This window comes from Ctenopharyngodon idella, chromosome 10, assembly GCF_019924925.1.
Source record: "Ctenopharyngodon idella isolate HZGC_01 chromosome 10, HZGC01, whole genome shotgun sequence".
NCBI classification, from domain to species: domain Eukaryota; kingdom Metazoa; phylum Chordata; class Actinopteri; order Cypriniformes; family Xenocyprididae; genus Ctenopharyngodon; species Ctenopharyngodon idella.
Window position 1 is genome coordinate 4,901,993 of NC_067229.1, and position 20,151 is coordinate 4,922,143.

General features: G+C 35.4%; 1 protein-coding gene across 2 annotated transcripts in view; it reads right to left on the reverse strand.

Moving 5' to 3' along the window:
* LOC127519786 (carcinoembryonic antigen-related cell adhesion molecule 1-like) overlaps positions 1 to 20,151 on the reverse strand; it is a 265,873-nt gene that overhangs the window by 187,822 nt on the left and 57,900 nt on the right. The window contains exon 7 of one of the 2 annotated variants that reach the window (XM_051907365.1): positions 1,062 to 3,061. The exons of the other annotated variant lie outside the window; for it this stretch is intronic. The gene's annotated coding sequence lies outside the window, so the exon portion shown is untranslated. Of the gene's footprint in view, positions 1 to 1,061; positions 3,062 to 20,151 lie in introns of those variants that run through there. 2 annotated transcript variants of the gene reach the window in all.

Genomic DNA, 20,151 nt, shown 5'->3' on the forward strand with positions numbered 1-20,151 from the left:
GGACAGGATAAAGATCTGTGCGTTTCTGCTCTCCTATCAAACTGCTGAAATCACGTGACTTTGGCGCTCTGAACCACTGATTCGTGACAAAAGATTTATAAAGCTTCGAAGCTTCATGAAGCAGTGTTTTGAAATCGTGTTTTTGGCACACAAAAAGTATTCTCATCGCTTTATAATATGGTTGAACCACTGTTGTCACATGAACTGTTTTAAATGTTTTTAGTACCTTTATGGATCTTGAGAGAAGACGGTGACTTTGCTCTCAATATTAAAAAAAAAAAAAAAAACATATAAATATATGTTAAAACATATTTAGCTGTAATCCGATCTAATACTTTTAGCAAAAAAAAAAAAAAAAAGCAAAAAAGATTACCAAAGACATATAGGAAAACTATATGGTAAGCTGGAGTTTATAAATGAGGAAAGACCTTTAGAGTTCAGTGAGTAGTTAAATGAAGCAGATACCAGGTGCTCAGCCTACAAGAAAAGACAAACCATCTCCAAAGCACTCATATGTAGTTAGGTCAATCATTTTAATGTGTTCGGGGGAGATCATACATGCAGGCATGGATATACACTCTAATCTTGAATAGAAATGTCAACAATCTATTGTAGTAATTTGTTAATCTAAAGATGTTTACTCATTCAGTAATATTTGTCCGATAATTTCAGACTCTCATTGTTTCCCAGTTATGCGTCCACTGTTGTCTTACTGTTTTCCTTAAAATGAAAATTTTCTTAAGAATGAAGTACTTCTGAATTTAAATTTCAGTGTGATGTGGTAAAATGATCAGTCCACTCGTTTCTCTCCTCCATGTTGTGTTTTAGCTGTGGTAGCACACCTGCCTATTATGGCTGTTGTAAATGTACCTCAGAATTCTACTTTGTGTGATAAATAAAGTGTAAAGTTCAATTTTAACTGTTCTCAGCCTGTCTAATGTAATATTCTGGCCAGTGTGGCCCTCTACTTTGAGTTCCTCTAGAGGGGTTTCTAAAGGGCAAGACAATATTAGGAATTTAAAGAGCATTGGCTGAGCCCTGCCAAAGCACCACATACAACATTTCTTCATTACAAATGGTTTATTATTAGATTTTAAAGCAAAAACAAAGTATTCAGATAACAACAAAAATCAGAAGCACAGTACCCTCAACTGCAAATGATTTAAGGCAAGACACTACAGGCATTTTTTAATGCATTGGTCCATTTTGAGATTTGGGCTATTTGGCTTTTTATAAATTTTGTTGTTGTTCCAGACTAGTGGAGAGAAAACATACAAAAATACACTTTTACACTGAAAAAAAACTGCAACAACAACAAAAAAAAAACATGCTTTTCTTAAAACAAGATTATTTTTCTTACTTGGTTTGTCTTCTAGCATATTAAAACAATGTTTACTAATAAACTGATCAACACTTAAATATCACAAATGTTTTGTTCACAAACATGTTTGACTTAATGCTATGTTTGACAAGTGTTTCAACCGTTAGTGTGGAAATCGTGCTGTAACATTTCTCCTGACAATCACATGAAGTATTTTCATTAGCTTAACACTAAGTAACAACTTTACAACAGTTCATAGTTTTGTTTTGGGTTTTTTTTCTTGATGAAGATGGTTGACCAAAGGCACCTTGCTGGTTAAAATAGTTAAAAGGCTTAGGTACATTTGCAACATAACAATATCAGTGTTTTCCAGTAACAGGAATCATACCAGTAACAACACCTACAGTATCAGCAGTACAGACTTAATTCAATACCTGAATACTTATTGTTTGACTCACAGCTGCCTTGAAAAAAAAATACATATTTGTGTACATGCTACACTGTGAAGAGCAGGGTTTTCCAGAAAGCAGGTTATACAACATACTCAGATTTAGAACTTTCGGATACAAAAACTTCGTGCATTTTGGCCACTCTTTTAAATGAAATGACTTGTGGACTTGCTAATTAACATGAACACTAAATTACAATAAATTCCCTTGTTTGAGGTGTACCATAAAGCTTACATGATAAAATGTTGGTAATACCTATGTAACTCTCTGTCATTTATTTGTTTGCCAGAAGATGGTAATTTTCTTTGAATCTAAAACTTGATGAGAGTTCATGTAAGCAGATCCACGGCAGCTTTGGCGCCTACGGTCTGTTGTTATAGATCTCGATCAACGAAAATCACATTGTATTTGATACAAAACTAAATAGACCAAATCAAGTTAAAAAAGTCATGAATGAAACTATTTATTTCATTTTTTTCCATAGGGAATTTTATTTTTAACGAAAAACGTATAAACTTGTTAAATACAGACCTACTGTAACTATCCGAAGCTGTCAATCGATAGTCTATGTGTCTGTTAAAGTCATCCATTTGTATTATTCAGGGATGCAAACAGGTAAGAGGGAAAAAAGGTGAGAACATTGCGTGGGGTGGGGGCATGCTTTGCACGATATGATTTTTTTTTTTTTTTTTTTTAATTTGCTTTACATGCTCATTTGTAGTTACTTTAAGGGATTTTTAATTTATTTAAAACTGTAATGCAGGATATTTAAGACAATATTGGGTGATTAGACGGCAATACTGAGCTAAACTGCAAACTGTTTGCCCTCTCTCTCTTTATCATTCCCACATCTCAGACCCCAAATACATAAAAGACATTATATAAACGTTAGTAAAAGTTAGACATTAGTAAAACATTAAAGACATTGTTCCTTTACTCTTACTTTAAAAACTAATGTACAGTACTCATTGAAACAACCAAGCACCCTTGTAAGGACCCCCCCCCCCCCCCCCCCCCCCCCCCCATAAAAACACTTTCTCATTGGATCTATGCAAATCCCATAAGTGACCTATTCTGATCTCAAAAAGGTGAGTTGTCACTGAAAGGTGAGGAGTTTGCATCTATGATTATTTCAACTTATTTTTAAAAGAATACTTTTTTTTTTTAATAATACTTACATTTATTTTAATTATGTTTTACTTATACTTTATTTATAATAGGTTACTAATATTATACTTATTTTTAAAATTCTTAATAAAAAAACACACCTGGCATACATTTAAATTGACATCTACCATGGTGTGTCTGTCATCTCTGATGTGTGTCCTCAGACGATGCGCTTAAATGTTAAGCATGTAGTTTCTGCGACATTGGTGCCACCTAACCGAATTACAAAAATAAAGCATATTTTGCAAACAGCCCTTTCTTGTGTCATGCCTGACTCAACTCAAACACAACTCAACAGCTTTTACGGGTGCTTGTGAAGGCATCAACAGGTAAATGTAGGCTACATTCCATAAAAGATCAAACATATTAGGAAAACTTTAGCTGTGTTGCTATGTGTCATGAGAGTAAACACCTGAGCAGCTAACACTGTCTAGAGCGAACATTAGCGTCTCGCTTATTATAAACCCATCTGACGTATCTGATCGGTGCCACCCAGCATAATTGGTTAAAAAAAAAAAAGCCACCGCTCGCCACTGCCATCGCCAATTACTGGCCTGGCAGCAAAATATGTTTTTAGTCGTTTTCGCAAATCAATGTGAACGGGGATCCTTTTGACAATGTTGAAGTTTCTGCAGCAACTTTAGAAAAAAAATTTAAAAAAGGTTCTTCGGTAAATAAAAACAGGCTCCCAACATCTGCTTTGAAAAAAGTCAAGAACTATTGCTTGTAGAGTGCTTCTTTGTTCCTCGTTTTAAGAAATGTTAATATAATTGAAAAATATTTAGGCAACATGATTTATTATGTTAAAGACTAATAATGAATATCAAATTAGTTGTTGTGGTGTTGAAATTAGTGTGGAGGTGAAATTTGACTGGTATTGCTACTGAAAAGTGAAATCTTGGTATCATAACAATATTTCTCTGTGAGTTTCAGATCTCATTTTCCACTGCCTCTTCACTGTCTCTTTTAATGAAAGTGTCAATGTAATAAATGATGTTATATTGGTGTCTCACTGGCAGCCTCAGTCTGATTAGAGGACGTCCCATCGATAGTGTTAAACAGTATGTCACAGTCTCATGGGCAGGAGTCCTCACATGGGCATCATTCTGATTAGAGAAACAAATCCTCCTGATTCACCTGTAAGAATATACAGATTCACAGATGGTAAAAGAGAAGAACAGGACTGATGATTCAGATACACACACAAAACTAGAGACCAGGAATTGAGTATTTCTTTAAGTGTTTGCAGATTATATAGTAGTTTTATTTCCTTAAATATTAAACACATTGTGTAAAAGCCGTTGAATGTCATAGAAAGCCAGAGAGCAGTGTTGCCAAGTCCGCTTTTTATAAGCGACTTTGGGCTTGTTTTTCTGTAAAGTCGCTTACAAATACAGTCTATATTTGATATCCCATCAGTTTTCTAATGTCAAATAATATTAAAAGGTGGTTTAACTCCCTCTTGTGGTCATTGTCCTGAAGCTCAGGGGGGAGAAAAATAAATAAACTGTACCGTGTGTGCAGTTTTGTAAAACTGCGCACAGTTTACCAATCTGTCCACATGGATGTAAATTGACAATCTGTACCCACAGTTTAAAATCCGTCCCCACGGATTGTAAAACCGTGCACACAGTAGCCCCCCTAGGGGGGCTCCGTAGAAAAAGTCGCTTGTTTTGGGCTTGTTCTCACAGGCCTGGTTGCTTATTTGTCTCGCGAGATCTGGCAACACTGCCAGAGAGTAAGAGAAGTCAGGTGTGTAATGGAGGGAAGAAGAACATTTTTTGACATGTCAGGACATGTGCAGGAGGAAGCAAGCTTGTGGGATTACTGTGTGTTTGAGCATGAAAACTGAGTTTAAAATGATATCATCGAGCTTTGTGATAAATAAAGATGATAAACGCAGCACTGGACTGGACAAAAGGGTCTTTTAGATCTCACACATCAGAAACAACCCTACAACACCTCTAAGTGACAAGATGGTTCATCTTCTGTCTGATAAACTGAATCACAGTTTCCTCTTCTGTACTATAGTAATATAAAATGTTTGCATGCCATATTGTCTGAAGCTTTAAGATTTAAATACCACATTTTGGAAGAATTTGGGTGTTTCTAATAGTGATTGTCACTTTATATTGTGGCTTATTGTGAGTTTTGAACTATTGTATTGGTGAGCTTTAATAAGACAGTTGGTAACTCTTCCTTTCTCTCTATATAAAGTTGCACTTTTTATTTTTTTATTATTAAGATTATTTGAGAGTTAATTTAATATTTATTGTTCTGGCACTGCCTCACATGTGATGATCTGCTTCCATTTTGATAAAAAATGATAACTGTTCAAACTCACAGCCTATATTTATGTTACACCCTGACCATAGACCAGGGTCATAACAACTATGATAAATAAATATATTATTTTAATCCCACTGTTCTTTCTTATAAAATAAAACAGTAAGAGAGCAGCTGTAGCATCTGGACCAATCAGACACACAATTATTCATTATATTTAATGAATAATCCAGAAACCCACTTTCTCAAAGTTCTCTGAACCCATCCCCCTAAACTGTAACTAGCATCCCAAATTAAGCTTAACACAGACAAAACTAGGTGTCCTGTTACAGGACACAGGAAAACTGATAAGAACTTTTTTATGACAGTCAGGAATTTGTGACTCTGACTTCATTCTTTCTGAGAAGGACAAATAAACCCTCTTAAACCTATATATTCTATATATAACCGCATGAGAAATGTATAAACGTGTATCCTATTTTCCCCTCTCATGATTTTCCTTTTGTAGGGTTTATTCTATGTATTAATTCTCTCTTTTGAACTATTTTGGTATTAATGTTTCAGAGTTGCAAATTTATAGTTATCTAGAAGAATCTAGAAGGTTCTTCTCTCAAACATCCAATCCAATGTCTTATGCTAATATCTTGCTACAGAACAAAGACTCGTAAAAGTTTCCCTCCCAAGGGAAAACTCCTTATTGGCTCAGTCAGCTTAAGAGGGTGTGACATCTTCACCCTTTAAAATCACTGATCACACTCTCTCTTTTCCTTAACTGAAAAATGCTGATGTGAAGATGATGCTAAGAAGCTTCTAAGGAACCCCAAGCTTGTGCCAGGCTTTGGCCTAGACCTTCCATTCACCAAAGATCCTCTGAATCCAACTGGTTCTCTTTCATCAAGACAATATCAGCAAAGATTCAACGGGAGCCTCCACAAATTGCATCAGAACAGTTTTAATTCAAATGGGTATTTATTTGATACATATTATTTGATACATTAAGTATCCTTACCCCTTTTAAAGCCTGTTAAAACTAAACTGACGGTTTGCTCAAGGCTGTTGATCTGCTGAATTTCAAACAATGCTGTAACTTCTTGCTTTCCTGTATTCTGCTTCAGCCATCTCTTTCCCTTGATAAACTATGCATGCATGTGTGTGAATGTTAGAGTAGTTAAGTGTTTAGTCTAGTTAATAAGGTCTTGTTCATGTCACACGTAAAGTTGCCTGTGTTTCATGCTCATATACTGGAGTCCCTAATTATGCCGACTACATGCTCTGAGTAGTACTGTACACAAGATTGTTCTTTCCCATAACCTGGAAATGAACATTACTTAAACAATTAACACTGTGTGTTTATTGGCCAAACAGGTTAATTTATTGTAATATTAATTTTATTACATTAAGTTAATTTTATTAACTGATCCAAATATTTATAATTAATTATAACTAGTTTTCCGCCAACTGACAAAATCTTACATATAGCACCTTTAATGTTTCTCACGATTGTTACAGCAAAAATTGCAAGAGGAATTCTGATCAGATTAATTTGGTTATTTAATGATGGTGATTCAATCATCATGGAGTGTCCTGATTCACTGATTCTCACCAGTGTCTGTGTGTTAGTTTTGCATTATTTATGTCTTTTTTATGACAGTCAAATGTTCTCATTTTGAAATTCATTATACAGACAGAGTTTTGAGCATTGTCTTTTAGAGTCACACAGACATCATGAAACAGCACATGAACCTCAACAATGATGAAAATTAACAAAAATCTTTTTTTGTGATTTAGTAGCTTGTCTTGTGATGCTCAGAGTTGATCTGTTTATCTGAAAATTGTCACCATTGTTGAGGTTCAGATGCTGAATCTTGATGTCTATGAGAGTCTACATGATCCCCTCTGAATAATTTCTGCATAATGACAGAGATCAGTGAACAAGGCCACTGTATGATGATGAAATCATTATAAATAAGCAACCAAATTCATCTGATCAGATTTTTTTTTTTCACAATTTTTGTTATATCAAATGTACTTTAGTGTCACGGTCTTGCCGTGTTTTTCTCTTGTTTTTGTTCGTCATCTTTGGATGTCCACTTGTAATTAGAAACACCTGGCTGCGAATATTTAAATGTCTGTCTGTTTGCTAACTAGGAGTGTGTGTGGAGTTGTTCTGTTTTTGTTCTTGCAGGAATGGACACAAGTGGCAGGTGTCCTTGGTTTGGGAACTTCTACACCACCAGATCCTCGCTATTTAGTTTTGTGGTCATGGATGCGATCGTCGGCGTTTGAATGTTTATTTTATTTTTTCCTGTTATGTCTTCCCCTAGAGATTTATAATAAAATATATTTTATTATACGCAACGCATTTCTTTGTGATCGCCTATTTTTGTTGCAGTCATGAGCCGAACTATAACAAAATTGGGGGCTCGTCCATTCAAAATTTAGTTAGTTATGCGCACTGAACTTGACTCTAATTAGAATCACCTGTGTGCGCTCTGGACTGTTTGTTAGCGCTCTCAGTTTGTGGCTTGCAAACGTTTGATGATTCACTGCCGTGTTTAACAAGTTTGTCACATTATGTTGTTAAAAGGAGAGAAAGATTTGGTAAGTAACTTCTCTATCAGTTTGAATTTATAATGTTTAATGAGTTAATCTTGTGGATCCGTAACGAGAAGTGAGATCGCTTTGTGCAGTGTTGTTTATTTATTCTCTGGGCCGTTAAGTATTTTAAATCGTTTATTGTAGCGAGGTTTGTTTCTCATAAAAGGTGTCTTTTCCCAAGTAGGTTGTAGCAATGCTTTTTGCGTTGACTTTTTTTATTTTAGTTTAATTTTTATAGTTATTTTTGTGCTGATGCTGGGCTGAGGGCACTGCCGTACTACTGTATCTCTCTGGTTATCTGAGAGGTATTAGTGCTGTCGGTATATAAGGGCTTAAAGGAACTCAGCTCTTGGTGGAAGCAAATCTAGGGTTGAGTTAGAATTTTTTTTTTTTTTTTGGTAGTGGGAAAAGCCTCTGATTATGAGAAATTAGAATGTATTTAATTAAACACTTTTGGGTTTGGCTTTGTGAGGGGAAAATGGCTTTGCAGGAGTTTTTTAAAAATTCTACTGAGGAGAAGTTAGACAAAATGTCTGAAGATGTTAAGTTCGGTTCATAACTGCAACAAGAATGGGCGATCAAAGAAATACGTTGCAAAAATATATTTTATTATAAATCTCTAGGGGAAGACATAACAGAAAAAATAAACATTCAAACGCTGACGATCGCATCCATGACTACAGAAATAAGGTTAATAACTGAAGAAATAAGGTTTCATAATAATCCAGGAAATACCTGTAAAGAGCATTTTTTGTAAGACTAAAGAAAAAAAAAAGGATTTTTTTTTTTTACCTTCATTTTAGTTTTTGTTTGAACAGCTGCTTTTGTTAGTCAATTTAGGTCTAATTGTCAATTAAATTTTTTGACAGGGGCAGCAGGGATGTTCTGAGAACGTTCTGGGAACATCACATTTCCAAATAAAATATGGTTCCCTAAATATTCTCAGAGAATGTCCTGAATGTTCTGTGAAGGTCCACCAAATAACGTCCCCCAACCCTTAAAAGAACTCCACGTCGTGACCGTCTCAGAGCATACTGGGAACATTACTAGGCAACGTCCTTAACACCAGTGGGGACATTGAGAACGTTCTGGGAACGTAAAATTTCTAGCGGGGTAATACTCACCTCATCTTCTTGCTTGATGATTGCGATAGAAAATCACAACAGCAGCAGCAACATGCAACAAGCAACTATTCCTGGTACAGCACCTGAAGACAGACCTGAATCTGAAACAGATAAAGACAGTCATTATTACTAGAGAGAGCCACTGATAACCAACTTCTAATATCTTTGTCTGATATTTACACTTTTGTACTTTGGTCAGCAATTGTATGACATTGATTAATAAATGGCAGAATCTTTAAAAAAAAAAAAAAAAAAAAGTAACAGCAGCTAAAACAGCATCACAGCACTGTTAGCTCAAAAGGAAACATCAATGTTCACAGAAAAACTAATTTTATGCATTTTTCATATTAATAAATTCAGACTTGTTAACAGCATGTGTTTGTTGTGTCATGTATCTTGATGTGCATGTGAAGATGATGGAGATGTTATCAATTATAGTTTAATGCTGAAAAGTTCATTTTTTAATAGCCCACAGTAAAAACTTTACATGATAGATAGATAAAAAAGAACTATAATTTAAAATTGCTCAAGGGAACTAAATTATACTCACTAACAGTAACGCCGAAGCGCTTCAAAACGACGCCACTGTTGATGCGACGAAGACTGATGCTGTTGATCTTTACTTGATAAACTCCAGCATCTGTGTTTCTGGTGTTTGCGATGGTCAGAGATCCAGTCTCATAATTCACCTCCAGTCTGTCTCTGAATCTCTCTTTACACCGATCATCTTCACAGACCTTACTCTGATATCCAGTGATTTCAGCGATGGGAATATCATTAAAATACCACGTCATCACATCATTTGGGTTTCTTATTTCATCAGGATCTAAAGTGAGAGATTTTCCCTTCTGCACTGACTTTTTATCTGGTTCTGTAGCAGGAAAACCTGAAACACAAACCAACAGCTGAATGAAGGATATTTTGAAAACAAAAAACAAAACAACAAAAAAATGAAAGCACTATGGATATGAGAACAATTTCTCATGCTCTTTGAAAAGCAACATTTATTTTTTGCACACATATTAATTTTGTTTTTACATTAAATCCTTTAACAGTAAATGTGTTTCAAAGAGATTAAGTGTTTACTGCATTAAAATAGAATAAGGCAATGTTAGAAGCATTTTGGTCGATGGGATCACAAGTGGATGACACTAAATACAGGTGTAAACGTGGTTGTTACATCCCTATGTGACATTGATTTGTGGTTTGGGTGTTTTTGTATTTTCTCTTCCATGTCTTTTCTTCTGCCGCTGTCTCGCTTTTTTACTTTTGTAGGTGACGCACTGAGTGGTTGCCTCAGCTGTCAATCATTCGGGATGAGTGCTTTGAGTGTGCTAACGTGAAGGGGTTGTTCTCCAATTGTCTCGCTGGTGGACGTCCGGAGATGCTATATAGCTAAGGGAAACACCAGTGCAGTAAAGGCAGCCGGCCTTTGTATGAACTTGAGCTGTAATTTTGTTTTCTTTTTATCCCTGTTTTCCACTTTTGTTTTGTTTTTTCCTTTTGAGTTTCTGAAAGCTTTAAAATGCTTCTCAAAGTTGTGTTGAACTGGACAGAGAAGAAGGGATTTTTGTTTAAACACACTAGGTTTTAGTGATGTGTCGTTCATTTTGAACGAATCTTTAATACGACTTGGGAACAACGAGCTGTCTCAGACAGTGATTCCTTCATTTTGTGTTGAACGCGCATGCGCAACATCCCATAGGTTCTGTACAGGAAACAGAAATGATTAGTTCACCTCTTCGGGTTTGAGTCTTTGGGTTCGAGTTGTTTGTTCATCAAATCCCAGCCCCATAGGCTGAATGCAGATACAGAAATGATTAGATCATCTCTCGAATCTTCTGGTCTGAGTCCTTGCATATGGGGCTGTCACGGCCCAGTTCAGACACTGAGGGAACTAATGACTCGATCCCGAAGACACGAGAGGTGAACTAATCTTTCTGAGGGAACAGACGTGATGATCGTTAACTAACAGACTGCATAGCCTGAAGACCCTGCTAAAGCAATTAATCAATTGCTTACTCATAATTTGGCCTTCTTGGCCGCATTAGCCTATAGTTTATTTTTTATTACAAATGTGATAAATGTTTTCGTAAGTAGCATGTGTTTGGGAATTTAACATGTAACATTTTAAAGTCCCCATGAACCGGAAGTTGCAAACGACTTTTTTCCAGTGTTGTGACGTATTTCCAAGTGAAACGGAATATTTAATAGAGGGCAGAGTTTTACTTTAGCACTCCTCCTCTCCATCTCTCGCTCATAGCAGGAGGAGAGTGGTTTAAGCGTTTTCAACCCAAGCCGTCAAACTGACATCATCAGAGAAGGAACGCCATTCCAGACCGGAAGTAAATTTGATTAAAGATTACCACAACAAACTATTTTTTTTCTGTAACTTGCACAGATTAATTGTTCACCACAAGACTAGTAATATGCGCTAACAAAGCAAATGGGTTCAATTTTGATTTCATGATGAAATTACTTAAAAATGACTTAAAAGGGTTTATTTACTTTGCTGAATGAGATTCAAATATCAGAGTCAATAAAATTATCCGAACTTCCCGCTACTACTAGGTTTAGGGATTTGTGCCACTGCCTGTATTTTTGTTTTGTTAGCTACAAGATACATCGTCTTGGATGTTGAAGATTTTTCTTTATTTTCTTTTGTATTAGTTAGGTTTAGTTGTAAATGGGTTAGAGAGACTTTTTCTTAGTTTTTATTTGCCACGGTCCAGTTCCCTTTGTTCCTAAATACTGTAAAAAAAAATTTTTTTTCTTTGTGGAAATTGTTTTCTTTCTGCTTTCTGGCTTGTAAATAAAAATTCTTTATTATATTTTCCTTGTGAATAGCTTATCACAGTCTGTTTAAAAATAAACATAAGTTCACTCACTTCACATCTCCTGCTTCTCTCATACGTTTTCAGTGTTTAATGGTGACAATTGTCACGACAGGCCTAAATGTTCCTCTTCTTATTCCCTTGATTTTTAATAGCCAAAAAAGGGTCGTAATATGGGTCTAAAACGAGCTTGTCCACTTTCGACCACTTCCAGGGTTAGTCGAAAATGCATTCGACCGGATTGTTTTCATAGTGTAGACGCGAATGTGGACGATTGCATTCGAACATCCACAAAAGACTGTCTACTCTCCGCCAACTGACCTAACGCGTTAACATTATGGGAAGTGCGCTAGCCCAACAGGATTTAAACTTTGTCGGCTGAAAAACCAAGTTTAGTTTGAAGACGAAAAATGTACCAAGCACAATGTTCTCTCACCATTCCTGATTTCTAACACAAACTAACAGCGTTCAGCGCGGTCTCGTGGCTATCAGAGCAGAAACGAAAGCTGCTGCTCTCTGTTTTTCTGTGTTTTCCAATGTAAATTGCGCAAGCTGATTCTGTCCATTAGACCGAAAGATCTGAAAAACAACATATACATTTACCTGCCCATAAACCCTCCCCTTGAAGAAATCAGGACAGAAGTGGTTGAAAGTGGACAAAAGAGACAGATTAAAAAAGTTGTAAATGGAAATGTGTCTCCCTCGTCTACTTGTCATCTGATCGACCAAAATGCATCTTAATACCAGGTGTAAACAGGGCCTAAGCGATAAGAACACCTTTGAATGTTACTGCAGAAAAATCTAACAATGTAATTTAAACCTGCTTTTAAACATTCATTAAATGACTCACCATGAACAGTAACATTGAAGATCTTTTCGCTGATGCTGCTGCTGATGAGTTTTAGCTCATAGAGTCCAGAATCTGTGGTTCTGGTGTCTGTGATGGTCAGAGATCCAGTCTGATGATCCAGCTTCAGTCTGTCTCTGAATCTCTCAGTACCTTCATTACACTGAACATCTGTACAGATGTCACTGAGATCTCCACTGATTTCAGCTATTCGAATTTCATTAAAATACCATTTAATCTCTTCTTGTTCGTGTGTGTGAACACCAGTGTGTAGTGTGACTGGATCTCCCTCCATCACTGACACACTGACAATATCATCATCAAAAATACCTGAAAAAGAAATGAAGTTAATCATGAGCCAAACAAAACTAAACAACAGGAAAGTGCTGTGAAATGTTTCTTCTACAGATCATAAAGAATTGTGAGTAGAGAAATCTGTCTGTATTTATAATGTAACATGCAAACAAACAGCAACATTCACTCATCAAATAAACATACACGAGTCTCATGGAGGATCCTGAACATCTTAATGAATATCATACAAGACACACACACACACACACACACACACACACACAAAGAAAATTGTGCTTTTAATCACAAAGCATTGTTTTTATTTTCAGTAGGGTACAACGGGCATAAAGGCTCCATGGGGGGAAAGGCACCTTGGATTTTATTTTCCTCTAAAACACTAGATGCCACAAAAACTTTCCAAAACATCCACTTGCACATGGAAATTTGTCTGATCCTTTACGCGATCGTAGGCATCAGCGCAAAGTTTATTCTTTGCTAATTTGATCTAATATTTGATGATATTTGCCTCATGCTGGTTTTACACCGTGTCTGTGGGGTAAAAGGCCCACCTCGCCACCTCATATCTACAAGACTTTAAAAACAAAATAAACCACTTTTATTATTTAAATGTCTTACAGTGGTCGAGTCAAATATCAAACTGTAGCAAAGCGATTAGAGCTGAAATCAAACTGCGTAACTATTGAGTTTTAATTGTTAGCAGGCAGAGAGATTGTAACATATAAATGTCTTACCAGGGTTAAATACAAACAATAACAGCAAGAACAAAATTAATCGAAACTTCATTTTCACATACACACAAATAAAAAAAAAACAAAAAATGCAGATCCTTTTTTTACACTCTATGATGCAGGTACATTAAAAAGGTAACTTAATCTGCATTACACCAAAAGTTTCGTTTTCACTTCTTCTTCATCTTCTTCTTCTTAATTTATTGGCGGTTGACAGACCAGCTTTCGGTGCATTACCGCCACCAACTGAACTGGAGTGTGGAGCATCGATGGGAAATGAAAAAAGCAAACAAACAAACAAAAGATAATAGTATTTTCCAATGATATTGTATTATGCTCCATTTCCTTCATCTTATCCTTTAACTCTTGTCTTTTATTTTTATATGCTATGCAATTTATGAGAACATGTTCAACTGTTTCTGGTTCATTACACTTATTGCACTTCACTGTATGATTTTTATTGATTTTATGTAAACTATAATTTAACCCTGTGTGTCCTATGCGAAGTCTAAAAATTAATGATGATTCTTTCCTTCTTAATATTGAATTCCAATCTCCTTTTCCCACTTTTTTCTGAATCTGAAACAGGTGTCTCCCCTTCATCCCTCTTTCCCAACGCTTCTGCTAGATGTCATGTGCCGCCTTACGAATACATGTTTTTGATTCTGATTTATATAAATGTGAATCTCTACATTTCTGCTTTTAAGTGAGTTCTTTGCCAGAATATCTACCACCTCATTGCCCTCCACCCCTACATGTGCCGGAACCCAAAGAAATCTAATGTCATTTCCTTTTTTATTTAGCCTGTATAATGACTGTAAAATTTCAAATACAATATCTTGTCTACTATCAGAATGTCCAGATTGTAAACTTTCCAGGGCTGCCATAGAATCAGTACATATAACTGCTATCTCAATATTCATTTCCTCCACCCACTGTAAAGCAAGGAGAATTGCAACTAATTCAACAGTGAATACTGATAAATGATCTTTAGTTCTCTTTTTGATGGTATTCTGATATTTTGGAATAAATACAGCTGCTCCAGTTTTGCCTGAGATTGGATCTTTTGATCCGTCAGTAAAAATATGTATTATATCTCTATACTTCTTTACCATGTATTGCCAAACAACATATTCTTCTGATATTTTCTCATTCTCCTTAATTTCTTTGTGTAACTGAATGTCTATATAGGGCATTGGAAACATCCATGGAGGAATAGCAGGCAATGACACAGTTTGGCTATAATTGCTCTGATCCATTCCCATTGATTGGGCTAATTGCGTACCTATCCATCCTATACTGCAATTATTTCCTTGAGTATGTTCCCAGCACTCATGAAATACATATCTAGTAGGGTGTGATTCCTTATGCCCTTTCAGTGTTGCCCAGTATACAATAGACAACGTTTGACGTCTCACTGCTAAAGGCATTTCACCCACTTCCACTTGCAGCGCTGCAGCTGGGGATGTTTTAAACGCCCCACAACATATTCTAAGTGCCTGAGTTTGTACAGCATCAATTTTCTTTAAAAGTGTTTCACATGCTGACCCATATGCTATGCAACCATAGTCTATTGCAGATCTTATAAGGGCACAATATGTGTTTCTTAGTGAGTTAAAGCTTGCACCCCACTCACATCCTACTAGACATCTCATTATATTTATTGTTTTCTTACATTTGGTCAGTAGCTTCTCTATATGAATACCGAATGTTAATTTCTCATCCAACCATACACCCAAGAACTTGATTTCAGTCACCTGCTTTAAAGGTTGGCCATATAATGTCAACTCTACTGGAATATGCTTCTTTTTAGAGAAACATATAACCTGTGTCTTTTCTACCGATAATCTGAATCCCCATCTCTTAGCCCAATCATCAACTTGGTTTATTGCTGTCTGAATTTTATTAACCATATAAGTCACATTCCGCCCTCTCTTCAAAGGTTCGTCTTCTTCTTCTTCTCGTTTATTAGCGATTGTCAAACCAGCTTGTGTACAAGAACGCCTCTAGTGGTCACAATCACAAATAATATTATACTTCACTGTAGGTGTGAACAGACTATACAGGTGCTGTTCATATAATTAGAATATCATCAAAAAGTTGATTTATTTCACTAATTCCATTCAAAAAGTGAAACTTGTATATTATATTCATTCATTACACACATACTGATATATTTCAAATGTTTTTCTTTTAATTTTGATGATTATAACTGACAACTAAGGAAATCCCAAATTCAGTATCTCAGAAAATTAGAATATTACTTAAGACCAATACACAGAAAGGATTTTTAGAAATCTTGGCCAACTGAAAAGTATGAACATGAAAAGTATGAGCATGTACAGCACTCAATACTTAGTCGGGGCTCCTTTTGCCTGAATTACTGATATATATATGATTTTTGTTTATATAATATTATATGTTATGACCATACGTCACAGATATATGTTTAATTTATATATGCCAATATATGCCAATTTATTTAAACAACATACATACAAACATTTTACATGCTTGTTTTCCTTATTAATTCCTTATGTTTTCATTATTTGAACAGACTGAACTTTTAACAAGTCTACACAATCTACATTTCATTTCAATTTCTATCCCATTTTAGAATTAGCACAATTTTTTAAAAACTTGATTTATTTTACATATTTATTTTACCTTATCTTAACTATCTCACAAAAACTGTTGTAAAAAAAACAAATGCAATGAAAATAAAGATCTAACCCAACTTCAAATAATTTTAATTAAATTAGCCTACTTATTTAATCATTTTGTATGGTTTAAATTAATTTTGTTGTTGTTGTTATTTAACATTACTTTTTTTTTTTTTTTTACCTCTATTTATATAGCGCTTTTTACAATATAGATTGTGTCAAAGCAGCTTTACATTGATAACTGGTACATTATTTGGCTGCACAGCAGCTCTTAAAAGAATAGTGTCAATGCAGGCAGATTAAAGCACTGTTGAATATCAAATGTCAAGTCAAATGTCAAGTGTCCCCAACTAAGCAAGCCAAAGGCGACAACGTTAACGTTAACTACGAGTAGATTATTACACTAAAGTGCATAATTCTATGATCTTTAAATGTTTATGTGAGAATAATATGTTTAAAAAGTAATATTTTAGCTGTCAGACACATGTAGTGGAGAAATGAAAGTGCATGACTGTTAACTGCACTATGGCCCGGTTTCACAGACAGGCCTAAGCCAGGATTAGGCCTTAGTTCAATTAGAATATTTAAGTAGCTTTTATAAACGTACACTAGAAAAAAAAAAAAAATTACTTGTGTGCATCTTGAGACGGAACAATGGCTTAGACATGATTTAAGATATATCAGTACAAGTTTCTTTCAGTTAAAACAGCTCAAACATGCATTTTAGTCTAGGGCTAGCTTAAGCCTTGTCTGTGAAACCAGGGGCGTTTAAAAAATATCATAGCCCTAGTTGTCATAGCCCTAGTTGTAACTTTTGCTTTAGATTCTACATTTTGTATTCCCCTTTTTTCCCCACAGAGACACCCTAGAAAAACCAATGAGGACTCAACATCAGTCCAGTCCAAAACTTCTGAGCAAAAGAAGATGCAGGCCAAGCTTTTTAAGAATACGGAAGTTGTTCTGGCGGAAGCGGATAGTTAACTTCATATCTTGTTAAGTAGAATTATTATTATTATTATTATTATTATTTATTAATACAGGGTGTCCGTGGGGTCTTAAGAAGTATTAAAAGTTAATAAATCAATTTAGAGAAAATTAAGGCCCTTAAAAAGTATTAAAAAGTCTTAAAAGCCATTTTCCAAGGTATTACATTTTGTATCATCTTCATTATGTATATTTGTCCAAAGAGGTTGTATGCTAAAGTTTACCTGAATTTAATCATTGCGTAGGCGAATATTGTGATTCTGTGTAGTTTATTTATAGAATCCCGCTAGATTTGATGTCATCTGTTACCGCGCTCACTGACTGACTGATAGCACAGGTCCTTTCTCGCTCGGTTGTTAAGCAACATCATTGGCTAATGGGAAAATAGAAGTTTTCGTGCAAATGGTTGGAGGATAAGGAGTTGGAACTAGGGGTATAACAGTTCTCAGTAAAAAAATCCAACCGTGCCGTTCTCCACACATGTTTCGGCACACACTTGCACCTCGGTTCATCTCATATCTGACAACGCATACGCATCTATAATATGGTTTGTTGAAAATAAATAAAACAGACAGAGTTAGGCTAATGTATCTTTCTGTCGATGGATACGCATTCTGGCTTCCTCTAAACTTTGTTCAATGCGAGTGCTGTATGCTCTATATGAGCAGTCATTTACGCCGTCATCATCCGAGTGTTGATAGCGCGTGAGCACAGGTGAGACCTGAACAGAACACATTGCTATCTGCCTTTAAACTAAACTCATTTAAGCCTGGCTAATTTAAACATTCGAGCGCAAGGCGTGAAAGACAGTGTGCAAACATTGAGTTCTCTTTCAAGTCTTGCACTTGAATGGATAAATTCACACAAAAATTGTCAACATGCCTGTCTTGGCGAGTATCCTAGCAAACATAGTCGGTTATTAAGTGAACTTATACACTCGAGAAAGAACGCATGTGTTCAGTGTCAGTGTACTGATCCATGCATTATATCTTAAAGAGACAGCAGCCCTTGCATTCCTGTGGTCTGTGTTTTTAATGTTAATCAAACAACAAAAGACAAGGAAATCACTCACTGCTCTTGATGAAATAGCTTTTGTAACTTAATTAATAATTAATAATGATTAATTTTGTGAACATTATGCAGTGTTGTTTTAATAGCTAACGTTACTTCATTCAGTTTCTGTATACCTGAAAACTACTGATACCAGAAAAACCTAAAACCTTTGTATCTTTGCTCTATTGTATTTATTTGTGCTGTTGCTTGCAGTTTGATTTTTATTTTCTTCATTTTTATTTGACCATAGTCCTTTTTTCCCTGAACATAGCACATACCGAACCGTACCCTAACAGTGACCCTAAAACCGTGATAAAAACTGAACCGTTGCACCCCTAGTTGGAACCATGGGTGAGGGCTGTCTCTGGGAATAACTGTGAGGCATACTGCTCTGTGTGTCGGAAGGCAATTAGCGTAGCCTCGATGAGGATCAATGCTGTCCAGTCCCACATGCTAAGTGCTAGCCACAAAGCCGCTATGGGACGCAAAATGCAGGTCTCTATCGCGCAAATGCTCAGAGAGCTTTATTTTCCCTCTTCATTAAGTTTTGTCAATTGTTTTATTGGTCTAATTCTTGTTTCTGGTTTCTCTTTCTAATAAACCTTGCATTGGGTTAGTCACTCAATTAATTCTCTTGTACTTTGTTCCCACCCTTCTGAATTATGTTGCATTGATAAGGAGTTATCACAAACTAAGACTGTTTAGTTGTGCTATCTTACAATCAATATATAGTACATTTAAGTTAAAGTGTCGCTGATGTAACCGGTTAAACTTGAAGTGGCGATGAGGTCTTAAAATCTATGGAAAAAGTCTTAAAAAAGGTCTTAAAAGGTATTAAATTTAACTCCATGATTCCTGTATATACCCTGTAATAATTCAATTCAATTCACATTTATTTGTATAGCGCTTTTCACAGTACATATCGTTTCAAAGCAGCTTTACAGAGAATGCATGTCAACATTACAATTTGGAGAATGCAGTTAGCTAATAATGTAATAATTTAGGCAATTAATTTACAATCACTGTTAGCAATTTAATTGAAGGTAGAAACAAAGAGCTCCTGGAAAAATAAATTACATATTAACAATAAATAGTATATATAGAAATTTGCGAATGTGCGTGTTGATCCAGATGTTGCATCTTCTGAAGTCCTCGCATAATAGTAGTAATAGTATAGAAAATATGTGATGCAAAGCTAAATTGTATCAGGCCCCCTAAACACTTTTTGTTAAAGCAATGTTCTATTTATTAATATAACTTTAATATTAATTTATGTTTGCCTTTCCTCACAGCTTGAAATTCACCCGGGCTCAGGAATTTATGTGCCAAAAAATGTGTTGTGGTCATGCAAACAGCCCCACTGCCATGGCATGGATGCTTCTACTTGGAGTATTTGAGCAATCTCAGAGGTATGTAATTGGTCAAAGTGTGTGCATGTGTCTGTATAATTATTATTATTTTTTGGTAATTATGTAGATTGAACTTAGTGAACTTATAATTGTAAGCAATATGCTATACATATATGTGTAATTTGTATATTGAACATTTATACAAAGAAATATGTCATATATGTATATAAGACTGTTTTATACATACATTAACATATATATTTATATGGGCTAGTTTTATGTCAATATATGAAATTGGTCCATTTTCGAATAGGTTTCATATATGTTTTCACTGTATATGTGGATATATTTTATATATGTAAATTTCATACATGTACATATATTACATTTCCGTATGGGATGGCAGTGACATCAGTCACAACATTCCCTAGTC